The sequence below is a fragment of the Carassius gibelio genome, chromosome A1 (assembly GCF_023724105.1).
Source record: "Carassius gibelio isolate Cgi1373 ecotype wild population from Czech Republic chromosome A1, carGib1.2-hapl.c, whole genome shotgun sequence".
Lineage (NCBI taxonomy): Eukaryota > Metazoa > Chordata > Actinopteri > Cypriniformes > Cyprinidae > Carassius > Carassius gibelio.
Window position 1 is genome coordinate 23,276,412 of NC_068371.1, and position 15,696 is coordinate 23,292,107.

Sequence of the window (15,696 nt, forward strand, 5' to 3'; positions counted from 1 at the left end):
CTTGGAAAGGTGGAAGCCGGAGTGGAGGTAAAGTGTGATTACAGAATGATTTGAGCCGGGAGGGAAAATTACTCCATTCCACTCACATATTGTTTTCCAGTCTGAATGTTGCTTGCCAGTGTGTAAAGCTTGACACTGTTCCTTGCTTTTTCTGGAATTGTTTGTGTTGGTAGAGAACAGGCCAGCTTTTGTCTGAAATCTACTCGATATCTGCTCCTGTATGGTTGCATAAAAGTAATACTAAGAAGATATTAAGTACAACAGCGCTTGCTTGTGGCACATTGCTTAAATATAAAGTTAACAAGATACAAAATTACTCATCCTTAAGATTTTGGTCATACCGCCCAACTCTTTTCCATTTGTGATTGACTGAGAAAAGCCCCATTCCTGACAGCAGGTGAAAAAAAGATGAGAGAATTCTGCTGTGATCTCCTGTATAGTAAGAGGACGGGACAGTCATGATAGAGACATCAGTGACTGATCCGGTTCACGCTGCAGCAGCCTGTAGGGAGCTTCTCTGTACATGTGAGAGAATAGAAGATGGCAGTGGGAGTCAAAGGCATCATTACATTCCCCTCATTATCAATAGCTGAGCATTCCAACCGTTCTTCAAAAGCTTTAAAGATTCTGCAGTGTGAGAGGCACTTGTTTTAGTCTTTTTCTTAGGATTTAAGATCCACCAGATGAAGTATCACTCGTATGATAGCACGCTGTCTGTGATGTGATTTAGATTTAGTCAGTACATCAAATCTAAAGCTCTGCAGTCACAAGGCTGTTCAGTGTATCTCCACTACCTGCCTCCCCCGTTTCCTGTCACATCTGTCTCTTTCTCCCTCTTTGCACATTATCTAAGCAGATCACTCCTCAGATTAAGGCTGCAATCGCACTGGCTCCTGTCAAAGCCATAATCAAATCCCTAGTGTCAGGGCGGCTCCCGCTGCAAAAGTGAATCCGTAATCAGCTCTCCCCTGCCCATCAGAGACCAGTTGCTCAGCATAGTGTTTGTGTGTGTGTCAGGGGCAGAAGCAGAGGTAGAGAGAGACAGATGAATTGTCATATTTTCAGAGCATGTACTGAACTTACTTACAGTACTTCCTGATTGGTGAAGTTTGTTTGTTAGCGATGCAGATGTGTCAGCTCTACGTTGGCTTTGTCATGTATATTCTTGATGTGAAGTACAAAAAAAAAAAAAAAAAACACCATAGGAATACAGTTTTAAAATTCTGGCTAATACTGTTATGTTGTGAATGCTAAAAGTGCAGCCACATTAGTGAAATTTCACAGGTAAAAAAAAATGCATTTTTGTCCACTGTCAATAGTGTAGCAATGCAAGAAACCGTACTCAAACAGAGGACACTTTTAGACCAAACAACTTTCTGTTGGTCAATGTGACAAATTTACTTGCAAAATCTACATTGGGAAAAAGTTTGCCTTCCCTCGAAACTGATTTGTGGATATGAAATAACTGGATTTTAAGAATCTATGCAGAATCTTGCCAAGTAGCAGCAAATCTGAATAAAGTGTAGTAAATATAAAAATTATATATTATTTTATCAAAATAAAAAATAAACAAAACCTTAAAAAATTAAATCAGATGTTTCAAAGTCTACAATAATTTAAAAAGATGGCAAAATGGTATGCAAAGTTAAATATCCAATGTCAATGTATAAAAAATAAATGAAGAGAATCTCTAATATTGGTGACAATTTATTGTGTTTCCCTGTTAAAAAAAAAGTTAATTTTAACCACAATGAACAACATTATTGGTAGCTCTTAAACAATTAAAAATTACTGCCCATTCCGCTGTTCTCTGCCAACTTTCTGAATCTGTTTCTTCTCCGCTCCCTTGGCATTATGAGACAGCAGAAGGGTTCACTGTTTGCACACTTCAGAATCCCAGCAGATGCAGTATGTCATTCCTGCATTGTTTGCCTAATGTATCATGAATGATTTTAATATTCTGTACGCTTGGAGAGACTGTCAGTACGGTTGCTGGACGAATGCTCTGGGAATTTTTTGTGTTACAAGACTTTATCCTATCATGGTTTCATATACAGAGACAACTAGAAGTAAGCCATTTTAGAGTGTGTTCCTGAACAGCTTGAATACTGTGGTTTTGCTGCTCTTTCAAAACATTGTCCTGTCTGTTTGAGCAATACAACATTTCAGCATTTCAAACTTAGGATTCTGGTAAATGGAATAGAAGATGAAAAGGGTGGTGATGGAGTCTTTCAGAAACCTTTTTGAAAAAAAAAATGTCTATGTTTGGAATGGGATACTAGCATAATACAGTACATACACTGTAAACCGCTTACCCTGTTTTTAAAGGGGACATTGGATGCCAATTTCCACGAGTTGGTATGATTTTTTAGGGTCTTCATGAAATGTCTGTAACATACTTTGGTTAAAATGGTTGTGTAAAACACCGCCCTTTTTACATTGTCAAAAACCTGTTAACAGCAATCTGTTTTGGTGCATGTCTCTTTAAATGCTAATGAGCTCTGCTCACCCACCCCTCTCTTCTATGGAAGATGATTATATGGGACAATCTGTCAGCAGTCATGGGTGGTGCTTGAGCAATATGATGTATCCAAAGTCCCCTTTGAGACTATTTTGCCATTTAATGAGTTTGTGTTTATAATTAACAGTTTGATCAAATAACGAGTGTGTTGTTTTTTGTTGTTGATGTTTTTGTTTTGCATATATGCAGAGCTGTCAGATTTTTCATATTAATCTACACTCAGGTTGTAAAGTTAACCAAAATAGTGTACACGAATGTCTGGGAAATGGAATAACCAGTTTTTGGTTTTATATGTTATGATATGGATGATGGAAAACACAAGCCGAGCTGATTCTTTAAGCCTGCAAAAGGCGATTTTTTTTTTCAAAGCCTCTTGGAAGGAGCCTTCTTAAGTAGAGCTGTAGTCAAGTCCGGCTTTGTCGAGTCCAAGTCAAGTCCAAGTCCAGGACTAGTCGAGACCGAGTCAAGACCGAGTCCAAAGAGGTTCGAGTCCAAGTCAAGTCCAAGTCCAAAAGTTTCGAGTCCAAGTCCAAGACCGAGTCCAAATGAAAGAAAAAAGGGTCCTCTTCAAGACCACATACTTAACTACTGATAATGTTTGTGATGCGAGAGAAAGCATATCTCCTATTCTAAGAAAATAATTTTACATTATTATTTGTAATGATCAAAAAGCATGTGCAAAGTAACAACTCTGTAGGACAGGGGTCTCCAAACTACATCCTGGATGGCCAATGTCCTGAAAAGTTTAGCTCCAACTGGCCTTAAAACACCTGGAAGATTAGTGTGTCTAGTAAGAGCTTGATTAGGTTCAAGTGTGTATAATTAGGGTTAAAGCTAACAGGGGCGTTAAACAAGATCCTGGGCCCTATGCATAGGCAGTCCTGATGGGCCCCCATGGCCCCCACCCATGAAAATATCCAGGTAAAAAATATATATTTCAGATTCATAATTTTCAAGGGCCCTCTCTTCCTTTGGGGCCTTGCTAATGAGTACTGGTTTTACCCCCAGTCCGACCCTGGGAGCTAAACTTGGATAAAAGAACAAAGTTTGGAACTGTAAGGTCAAATAATTTTTATGTACTTTATTTTTTGTTGACATTATATCTGTGGTCAAAAATGTATATGACAGATGCCTTGGCACAGTGCACAGACACACGCAAAGCTCGGGATATGACAAATGCGCGCAGCAAGGCTAGAATGGATACGTTTGGCTCTACTGGACATGCGCACATAAATACAGCGAAATTTTTGTCATACTATACTAGTGCTTGCATAGACTAGTCGAGCACTGTCGGAAACAATCGACTACTACAGCATGCATTAACCATAATGAATACAAAGTGTTTGCAAGTACCACGTGAATTTTAGAATTACAATATTGCGTGGAGCTGTTACTATATGACCTTATCTATGTTGCATGTAAAAATAAAATATGTAATGTAATAATTAGGGTTGTGCCTGAAGCCGAATATGGCACGGATAATGGCTTAAAAAACGAATAACGCTCAAGGAATAATTCTGCCTGAATACTCGGCTAAAGCTGACAGAGTCTGGTGTTTGCTAGATAACAGATGAGCCAGGGGATCAGCGGCAGAAGTGAATGAATGTAAACTTTATGAGTGAAAAGAGAGCAAATCAAACACCGCATTGTTGTCGCCTCTCTGTTTATCTCTCAGAAATCAGAGCGTTGCAAGAGTAATTTTACCTATAATAATACATCATAGCTACACGTTATATTATTTGTATATATTTAAAAGGCAAATATTGAAAGCTTAGGCTACCATGATACGAATGAATGGAATAAGCACAGCGCGCTCACCAATCAAACAGCAGCGCTGCGTGTCTCAGTCTCTCAAAAACCAAATCAGTTCTCTCTCAAGAGTAGGCTAATGATCAGCTTAGATACGGATACATTGTCTACTTGTCCTACATGTTTGCATCTTTACCTTTTGCTGGTTTGCGCGGAACACACACATCTGTTAAGTGAAGTTCATTAACATTAAGACTCGCTCAAAGTGTTCTGCGTAATGAGAATGTGTGCATTGAATGGATTCAGTCGTGTTCAAATGATCACTAAACTTTTGTCATGACATGTCATGAAATTAATAATTATTTCAGTTTAACACGACATACTTGTTCAGTGATAACTACGAAAAAATATATAAAAAGTCATAACAGTCTTATCAAGTAACTGTACGATGTTGTATCCGAATGCAGATAGGAAAAAAATTGTGATTGTTACAGATACAAATACTGGCTGTTACATGAAAATGTAAATATGTAATGTCATATATAAAGTTTTTAAAATTTACATATGTACTAATTGTTGCATAAGGCTATACATTAATACGTGTTTATTGATAAAAAAAAGGCTATCTAGGTGTAGGTAAAACACAATCTAACAGGTAGAAAATTAAATTAGAAACATCTAAACTTTTCAGGTCGCAGTAAGTGCACCACTCACTGGTCATGCACATCCTTTCCCGGAACAATACTGAAAGCTAAGATGGAGAAACAGATGATCATAGTTGTTCAAGGATAGCCATTTTTTAAATGAATCTATTAGCAGAGCTACTGCAAGGGATGTTTAGTGCTGGAAATCCATTTATTCTTTGCTGAAACTTCTGCGTCATCATGGAGAGCGGGTCATGGTTGCCCAGCAACAGCAGACGCCACTGGAGCGCGAGCGCAGATTACAGAGTGCTTTGGAAATAAGGAGAGCGGCGCGCCTAGTGTTTTCCACACGTTTTCAGTAGCGACATCATGCAAATGTGGTTTTGTTTTGAAGGAGACATTTTTTATTTTATTTTTTTGCTGGACTCGGTCGAGACCAACTAGAAGACTTGGCGAGTCCAATGGCCAAGTCCGAGACAAGTCCGAGTGCAAATTCAACGAGTCCGAGACAAGTCCGAGACGACAGAAAAATGTCTCGAGTCCGGACTCGAGTCCAAGACCGGACTCGAGTACTACAGCCCTATTCTTAAGTCTTGATCCTTATCAGGTGTGACTGAAACCGGAAAGCAAGGCAAATATTGTTTCATCTGAATTGGATTAATACAGCAGTGTATCTTTTTTCCGCACCTCTGATCATAAGCACAAGGTTCAATTAGCATGTCTCTATATATTTTTGTTTCTTCTGCCAGGTCTCACGTATCTGCTCCAGATTTCTAACTATTACACCAGCACCTGTCTGCCGTTTGCTCCCCTTCCCTGTTTTGTTCTGATTCTCCACAGTGTTGCATCAATGCTCTATTCTGCCAGCTGTGAGGGATTGTTGGAAAGGTACATGCTGCATGTGTATGTTCTGACTTTAAGTTTACTTTGCCCATGGACTGAAGGAGACTAGGCAGAGGCATTGAACCAATCGAGAAAATGCCAGATAGCTGATTTAAGTTCTGCTACAGAGTGCTGGATAGAGCTGTAGTCAAGTCCGGCTTTGTCGAGTCCAAGTCAAGTCCAAGTCCAGGACTAGTCGAGACCGAGTCAAGACCGAGTCCAAAGAGGTTCGAGTCCAAGTCAAGTCCAAGTCCAAAAGTTTCGAGTCCAAGTCCAAGACCGAGTCCAAATGAAAGAAAAAAGGGTCCTCTTCAAGACCACATACTTAACTACTGATAATGTTTGTGATGCGAGAGAAAGCATATCTCCTATTCTAAGAAAATAATTTTACATTATTATTTGTAATGATCAAAAAGCATGTGCAAAGTAACAACTCTGTAGGACAGGGGTCTCCAAACTACATCCTGGATGGCCAATGTCCTGAAAAGTTTAGCTCCAACTGGCCTTAAAACACCTGGAAGATTAGTGTGTCTAGTAAGAGCTTGATTAGGTTCAAGTGTGTATAATTAGGGTTAAAGCTAACAGGGGCGTTAAACAAGATCCTGGGCCCTATGCATAGGCAGTCCTGATGGGCCCCCATGGCCCCCACCCATGAAAATATCCAGGTAAAAAATATATATTTCAGATTCATAATTTTCAAGGGCCCTCTCTTCCTTTGGGGCCTTGCTAATGAGTACTGGTTTTACCCCCAGTCCGACCCTGGGAGCTAAACTTGGATAAAAGAACAAAGTTTGGAACTGTAAGGTCAAATAATTTTTATGTACTTTATTTTTTGTTGACATTATATCTGTGGTCAAAAATGTATATGACAGATGCCTTGGCACAGTGCACAGACACACGCAAAGCTCGGGATATGACAAATGCGCGCAGCAAGGCTAGAATGGATACGTTTGGCTCTACTGGACATGCGCACATAAATACAGCGAAATTTTTGTCATACTATACTAGTGCTTGCATAGACTAGTCGAGCACTGTCGGAAACAATCGACTACTACAGCATGCATTAACCATAATGAATACAAAGTGTTTGCAAGTACCACGTGAATTTTAGAATTACAATATTGCGTGGAGCTGTTACTATATGACCTTATCTATGTTGCATGTAAAAATAAAATATGTAATGTAATAATTAGGGTTGTGCCTGAAGCCGAATATGGCACGGATAATGGCTTAAAAAACGAATAACGCTCAAGGAATAATTCTGCCTGAATACTCGGCTAAAGCTGACAGAGTCTGGTGTTTGCTAGATAACAGATGAGCCAGGGGATCAGCGGCAGAAGTGAATGAATGTAAACTTTATGAGTGAAAAGAGAGCAAATCAAACACCGCATTGTTGTCGCCTCTCTGTTTATCTCTCAGAAATCAGAGCGTTGCAAGAGTAATTTTACCTATAATAATACATCATAGCTACACGTTATATTATTTGTATATATTTAAAAGGCAAATATTGAAAGCTTAGGCTACCATGATACGAATGAATGGAATAAGCACAGCGCGCTCACCAATCAAACAGCAGCGCTGCGTGTCTCAGTCTCTCAAAAACCAAATCAGTTCTCTCTCAAGAGTAGGCTAATGATCAGCTTAGATACGGATACATTGTCTACTTGTCCTACATGTTTGCATCTTTACCTTTTGCTGGTTTGCGCGGAACACACACATCTGTTAAGTGAAGTTCATTAACATTAAGACTCGCTCAAAGTGTTCTGCGTAATGAGAATGTGTGCATTGAATGGATTCAGTCGTGTTCAAATGATCACTAAACTTTTGTCATGACATGTCATGAAATTAATAATTATTTCAGTTTAACACGACATACTTGTTCAGTGATAACTACGAAAAAATATATAAAAAGTCATAACAGTCTTATCAAGTAACTGTACGATGTTGTATCCGAATGCAGATAGGAAAAAAATTGTGATTGTTACAGATACAAATACTGGCTGTTACATGAAAATGTAAATATGTAATGTCATATATAAAGTTTTTAAAATTTACATATGTACTAATTGTTGCATAAGGCTATACATTAATACGTGTTTATTGATAAAAAAAAGGCTATCTAGGTGTAGGTAAAACACAATCTAACAGGTAGAAAATTAAATTAGAAACATCTAAACTTTTCAGGTCGCAGTAAGTGCACCACTCACTGGTCATGCACATCCTTTCCCGGAACAATACTGAAAGCTAAGATGGAGAAACAGATGATCATAGTTGTTCAAGGATAGCCATTTTTTAAATGAATCTATTAGCAGAGCTACTGCAAGGGATGTTTAGTGCTGGAAATCCATTTATTCTTTGCTGAAACTTCTGCGTCATCATGGAGAGCGGGTCATGGTTGCCCAGCAACAGCAGACGCCACTGGAGCGCGAGCGCAGATTACAGAGTGCTTTGGAAATAAGGAGAGCGGCGCGCCTAGTGTTTTCCACACGTTTTCAGTAGCGACATCATGCAAATGTGGTTTTGTTTTGAAGGAGACATTTTTTATTTTATTTTTTTGCTGGACTCGGTCGAGACCAACTAGAAGACTTGGCGAGTCCAATGGCCAAGTCCGAGACAAGTCCGAGTGCAAATTCAACGAGTCCGAGACAAGTCCGAGACGACAGAAAAATGTCTCGAGTCCGGACTCGAGTCCAAGACCGGACTCGAGTACTACAGCCCTAGTGCTGGACTCTCCAACCGTTACCATCGGCTATTGTAAAATTAACCTAGTCTGAAATTTAGCTATTTTTAAACACATCAAATCTCGAAAAAATGCATTTCTCTCATCTGGGGCATCATGTGGCACCCAACCTTAAGACATTTTAAATTGATATTTGACAAGAAATGCTTTTGCTTAGACACAAAGAACACGCTTAAAGAAATACTTTTGATAATTTCTCAAACAGATGAAAGACATCAATGTGCATGCCTGATTGGCTGTTTTTTTTTTTTTTTGTTTTTCTTTTAGGATTTATTGGCGCTCTGCTGATCAAGCATGTCATTTTTTTAAGTAAACTAAGAAATCTAAGGAGTTTTTTGTTTATGTTAGTGACCCTCCAAATAAACAGGAGGTGATCTGAGTTTAGTTTACTTAAAATCTGTAGTGTAATGAGCAAAGTTCTGGATATTTATTTTGATGTTGCCTAATTTCATATTTTGTGGCTAATATTTGATGTAAAGAACCTAACTAAAGTGGACCGAACAGAATTGCATTCCATAGGTTCACTTCAACTCTGCATAACAAGCTGATGCTTTGGATGCTACTCCGACCTTATTAAAGCTCCAAATTGTGAGAGTGTTGAACAGAGGTGTCAAGTAACAAAGTACAAATACTTCGTAACCTTACTTAAATAGAAATTTTGGGTATCTATACTTTACTGGAGTAATTATATTTCAGCCAACTTTTAACTTTTTACTTCTACTCCTTACATTTACAGTATCTGTACTTTCTACTCCTTGCATTTTAAAAATAAAAAAAGACCTATCCAGATAAATCCCGCCATCCAGATGAAGTGAATTTGATTGTGATTGGATGAGAAGTATAAACATATACCATTCCGACACCATATTGGTTTGTACGCGATTCATCGCACCTGCACATGACACAAATCACATCACACTCCATCAAGGACATAGCCAGTGTTGGGTTCGTTTATCAAAAAATATATTTCTTAAAAGTAGGGATGGGTATGGAATTGGGCTACACGATATTGGGAAAAAATCACATTGCGATATTTTATTTCTTCAATATAAATTGCGATATGAAATCTAATCTCATTTTTTCTTACAAACAAAAATGTGAGCACACTTAAATTCTCATTTTAAATGATTTAAACATCAACACCATCGTGTCAATTGGCCGGGGCTCTCTCTCTCTCTCTCTCTCTCTCTGCCCTTTTAAACTGACAGGACTTAAAAACACTAAACTTTCACTCTATGATGGTTAAGCTGTGCAATTAATCCGCGAATCACATTTGTCAAGGGCCGGGGAGCAGCTGGCCCGTACAGTTATTGAATAACGGATCAACTACGACAGCCTACATCGCACATCCTGCAATGTGACTATCGTGGATTTGTACATCGCGATATCGATGCTTAAACGACACATCGTGCAGCCCTAGTATGCACCGAACCGAATAAGGATGCAGATTTCGGTGCCTCATTTCAGTGCCTCTTAAATGCCTGAGCGATCGATTTAAATATTTGTCCTGGTTCTCCGAAATGTACACAAGAAGCATGGGTGTCGCTTGGCTTTTTTAGAAGGGCTATAGCTTTTAGCTATAAAATCACAAGAGCTAGTGGCTTGTCATCAAGACATTCAGACAGATCAATAAGAAGCAGGGCAGGGGTCCATGTAGGCCTTTATCACAGTCTCATAGTGTCAGTGTCTCCAGTGTTACCTTTGTGCCCGCAGCACAATGAGACCATTTCAGTGGTGAGTCAATGGCAAAAGACTTTGTCCTCATTGGCCTGCTTATTGAAGACTCTACGTTACATGCAGTTGCTCGGACCTGGAAGGATGATGGTTGGAAGTCTGCTCAGTGCCACGTTAATTGCCTGAAGTGGATGGTGATCGTCCTGGCCTTAAATTACTTCCTCCCAGACCTGTAGGGCTTCCATGTTGTGAAGTTTGTATCACAGACAGAGGTCAATGGAGTGGAGGTAGCACAAAAGTTTGGCAGAGAGGAGGTTGGATTGTTTGTGTCCAGGGAGATGACACTGTTCTCCCTATGGTTCTCTCTACATGTCTATCCCAGCCCCTCTAGGAATAGATGTAACAGAAACGACTCGAACCAGACGAATTAAAGACTCTATCAGGGCTGTGTTTGAAAAATGGAGCCAAATTCCTCAGGAAGTCATAAAACATTCTGTGCCACAAGTCCCAAGCAAGATGAGCAACCAACTTGTTAACACAACAGCTTTCAACATTAACACCACTAGAACAATTATTTACAATTTCAATTCGAAGAAGAGAAATTTGGTGTCAAATGTGTTGTTTGTAATGGAAATGCAACGCTTGACATCACATGTGAACCCATGAGATCGAGCTAAACACTTCCATTGACTTCCCCCCACCTAGCAGAACCAGACTGAAATTCCTGGGGGGGGGGGACTTGTATCCTCTGCTCTCCACAGAACATCCCTATGTCAGAGAATGACAAAGAAAATGTCTTTTGTACATATATATGGACCAAAATGAACTCCAAAATGACTTATAAATGAATCAGTCCATTGCTTCACTCCATATTCATTTATGTGTAATGCACACATTTGACTATCATGTTATAATCTCTTATTGTGTATGTTTTTTTAATAACTATGGCATAGCTTAATGATTCATAATATTGTTTGGTATGTGTGTGATCGAATTTGCTTGCTTGAATTAGCACAGACAATCTTTTATTAGTCAGTTATATCATATTCGTGTTATAGGAATCATGTCCAAAATTAGACCCTGCAAGAGTGGGAAAATTCGGACCACATGCTTGGTAAGATAAACATATGATTTGTGATGCCCCCGAGCCAAGACAATATCTGATTGGTCAAGACAACATTTGAGGTGTGGCCAACAGGCCAGCTTAAATACTTAGGACACCATAAAATCTTGCTTTTAGGTCTAGCTGTGTTTCTGCTATTAGCCATGTTTTTTGTCATCACTATTCTTTGAGCGCGGTTGCAGCGTGCTTCAGCCTGCACGCCTGCTGCTACTTAGCCACGATGAGAAGGAACACCACCTCGTCTCGTCAAACTTTATTTCTTTTCTTTTCCGTTTGAGAGTTTCGTGTTCTGAGTTAAGTTTTGTAACGTCGACCTCGTCTGCACGTTTCAACTCCAACCAGCCACACAACTCCATCTTCAGCCCATGCCCAACAACCACGGGCTTCCCAAGACGTCACTTCAGCGACTGAACTTCCAGCCAATCAACGACCTCGGGATAGCCCTTTCACCGGGACTCCTTTTTCACAGGAGAAACAAGTAACTTTACCTCCAGACTGTGACCTTTACTGGTGTATCTAATATAATTTTAACCTGATTGAGGAACTCAATGCAAGGGCTAATTACGTGATTGATGGTTGTTCATGTCTATGCAATTTAACGTATTGCTGTAAACTTGGGATTCCATATTTCCATTCTCTTAAACTCATCTTTCCCTAACTTTCGATGTTCCTGCAACTTATGTGTTAGATTAGTTTTATAGTTGTGCTTACAAGTTAATGTCTTAAACTGCCGATCTTGTTACTGTGCTAATTGATAGTGTTTTCACTATACTTTTTGATATTAGTATCCAGCGCAGATTTGATGTTAAACGGCTCGTTCAGTGAATCGCAGGGCGTCTCAGTGATCAGCCGTGAAACAGTGATTCTGTTCAAATTCCCTTTAAAATCTTAAATTATTCCCTTTGAGCTAAATTGACCTGTTTCCGTTACATAGATATTAACATCTGTTCTGTGGAGAGTCAAGTCTCTCTTCTGGAGAAATCTGCTTAGAGAATGCTGGCCACAAAAGACTTATCTATCTCAGGTTTTGGGCTTGCAATAACACCCACAAACAGAGATTTGGAGACCTTGAGTTTGGCCTCTGAATGGGGCACTCTTTTGGATTCAGGCTTTTGTCTTTTATTCTGAATGATCTATGAGATGTCTCTATGCTTCCAAAATACAATTTATTTACATCCTGTACAGACAACACAGAGTGAACCAATTCACTGCGAGGTGGCTCCCGTGCAGGAATTTCTGCAGGAGTATTTTACTGCTGGAGCAGCTATTTCTGCTGAACATTTTTCTGTTTAATATCTTTAGGAAATTACATATTTGTATATCGGTTCATGCATAGGACTGGATAGCTAAAGTCTTTCTTTCCTGCATTCATTCAATCTTTGGGCTTGTAATGCTTGAGGCTTTGACAGGACTACCTTTTGAGCTACTAGAGTCAGACTAGTTTTTGACTCTCAAGACTCCACGGTGGTGGTTTCTTTTTGTTTCGCGTACAGATTTTTATTTATTTGTTGTCTTTCTCTCCTCCTTTCTTTAAGTCCCAAAAGAAAGAGAGGTTGCACAGACTTTGTCCTGTTTGAGGATTTAAATTGATGAGTGGCATCAAGTTAGGTGGCCGTTAGTCTCGAATAGCCAGGAATTCATGACAGCTTTCTTTGGCATGTCAAACAACCAGTCACAGTTTGTTTAGAACAATAACAGACCGGTGTGTAAAACTCTCAGACATATTTTAAATATTCTATGCTGTAAACATTAAATATTTTAAATACTTTTGAAAATCCAGCGTTTAATTGATCCTGATAAGCGCTCGTCATTACAGTTGTAAACACAACAGCTTTCTTTTTTCGTGAGGGGGTTTGGCGCCATGGTATCTTTGTTTCCAGGCGGAACGTTAAAGAATGCTACACACACGTATCACGGAAATAACGTGTATCACAGAATTAAACTAATCCAATCATGACTTCGACACTCCTGAAGTGTTTCCACTTTCGTGTCCCATATGCATCAGATGTTTACCCAACGGTCCATGGGTGTGATGTCTGATGCTGAGACTAGGTGGCCATAGAAAAAGGTTTTGTGACTGAGGAATGCTATACCAAAAGCTTATGGGTTGCATAGCTTCGATTTGGCCTTTAAGCATTTGTATAAACTAATAAGAATGTTGCTACTGAGTTTAAACTGTTTTAGACATTTCACAAATATGTGCAATAAAGGGCATAAGGCAATAAATGGTAAATAAACCAGCTCCTGTCATATTTAGTTGAATAAGAAAAAAAAAAAATTAGTCAAGGCCTATGTTGTCTACTGTACCATATTCCTGGAACGTGCCAATGAGCAAAACAACAAAGACATCAGACTGTTTGGAAAGACTTCCATTCATTTGTTTTCAGTATGCACTTCGGAATTGTTGTGTTCCAGTTAAGGTGCAGTTGTGACTGGCCCCATTTCTGCATCTCAGCATGCAGCTACCAACTAATTACAGTCATTTGTTAGATTCACAGCTAATTTACTTCTTTCTTTCCTTTTTTCTCTCCCTCTAACTTTCTTCTTCTGCCAGTCTGTCTCTATCTCTCTTTCCCTCTCTCCCCCTCATTGTGCATTTTAATTAAACCATCTGCTAAATACAGCCATTCCTGGTATAGAAGCACACAAGCTTGACCCGTAGCAGTCTTAATCCTTTCTGCAGAACTGAGCCTCTCTGACACTTCTTTGCTTTTCTTCTAGTATAGTTTTCACAGCATCAAACGTTCTGTTCTTTCCCCTGCGCGAGGTCAGTGAGGCTAAAGACACAATGATGAATCATACAAAATGTGCTTAATTGACTTTGCCACAATCATCTGGGGATGCTTTATTTTTATAATTGTGTTTTTGTTTTATTTTCACTGCATCACTCTCTTTTTATTTCTCTCTCTCTCTCTTTTTTCCCCCAGACTTTAGCCAGACCTCCTACTGAATTATGGACACTACTCCACATTATACAGTGGAACAGAAGCAAAGCAGAAACTTTAAACTCTCTGTCCCTTTGCTGTTTTACCCCAATTATAGAGACAATTCAAAATATTTCCAACTTCTATCACAAACTTAAGAGTAACAGACCTCCTTTATTTCTTATTTTTGTCCCTCTCTGCAGTTTTTTTTTTCCTCTTCTTCTCTAATACTGAAACAGCAGATGTGTGGACATCTGCACAGCAGGAGATGCCATGAGAGTGTTTTTCTCCTTTCCTTCCATCTCCTTTGTTTTTGCTTAGTCATATCAGAAACATGAAGCTTCAAACGCTGCTCTGAATCTGAAGGTGGGGACGCTTTCTTTTCAAATATACTTCTAAACATTTTCTTTAAGCAGTGCAGCCAAGGTGAAGGGGAATGAGGAAAAGCTTACTGTTTTAGTAAGCGGCATCACTCTAGAGAACTGCAACAGACAGTTTTTCAAGTTAGAGAATAAAAAAAAAAAAAAAAAAAAAAACATCAATATCCCGAAAATATTGCATCTACATTGTGCCAGTATACAGTTATAAAAGCAGCCACTGAATTGATTATGCCACATGCAATGAAGACATCTGTCTTTAGCAGGATGAAGAGAGCTTTATTAAAGCTGCCATCTACAAATCTAAAACTATAAAATATTGCAAGAGATGGCATAATGCTCCTCTTACAGTAGTGACAGTTATTCCATGGGGTGTCCAGTAGTGTTGGGGAGGCTTTTGCAGTTCACCAAGCTAAATTAGTTAAATTACAGTCAGGCGTGAAATCGAACAAACATTTAAAAAAAAATACTTACCACAACCACATACTAACAAAAGTAGCTAATTACACGGAAACTGAATGTAAATGGCAGGAAGTTACAGGTGCCTCATTTCTATTTCTTTATTTCCAACACACTACGGAGATGCTTTAGCCATCTCTTCGTCGGAAATTAAATTATCTACTTACATCCAAAGTTTATTTTTTTATTTTTTTATTTGTTAGACGTCTACATATCTTCATTGAGGTGAACTTGTAATATCCCTGGTCTGTTTGTCTACTAATTTATATATTTTATTTGAATCATATGTTTGATGCTTTTAGAAACTAAACCTTAAAGGGGTCAAATGATGCTGCTAAAAAGAGCATTTTTTGTATATTTTGTGTAATGAAATGTGTGTGCAGTTTAAGGTTCAAAAAACACATTAGTTTCCACATACTGTACATTATTGTTTTTGATCTATGCCCCACCTTTCTGAAACGCGTTGTTTTTTTACAACGCTCTTCAGTCTGAAAAGAGAGCTGCTCTGATTGGCCAGCTATCTAGTGCGTTGTGATTGGCTGAATGCCACAAAGGTTTGACAGAAATGTTATACCCCTTACCATACTGTGATGATATGTGTCC

At 38.9% G+C, this 15,696-nt stretch overlaps 1 protein-coding gene across 1 annotated transcript in view; it reads left to right on the forward strand.

Annotated features, from left to right (window-relative positions):
- LOC128016030 (ephrin type-A receptor 6-like) overlaps nt 1–15,696 on the forward strand; it is a 129,433-nt gene that overhangs the window by 41,474 nt on the left and 72,263 nt on the right. The gene's annotated exons all lie outside the window — the stretch shown is intronic.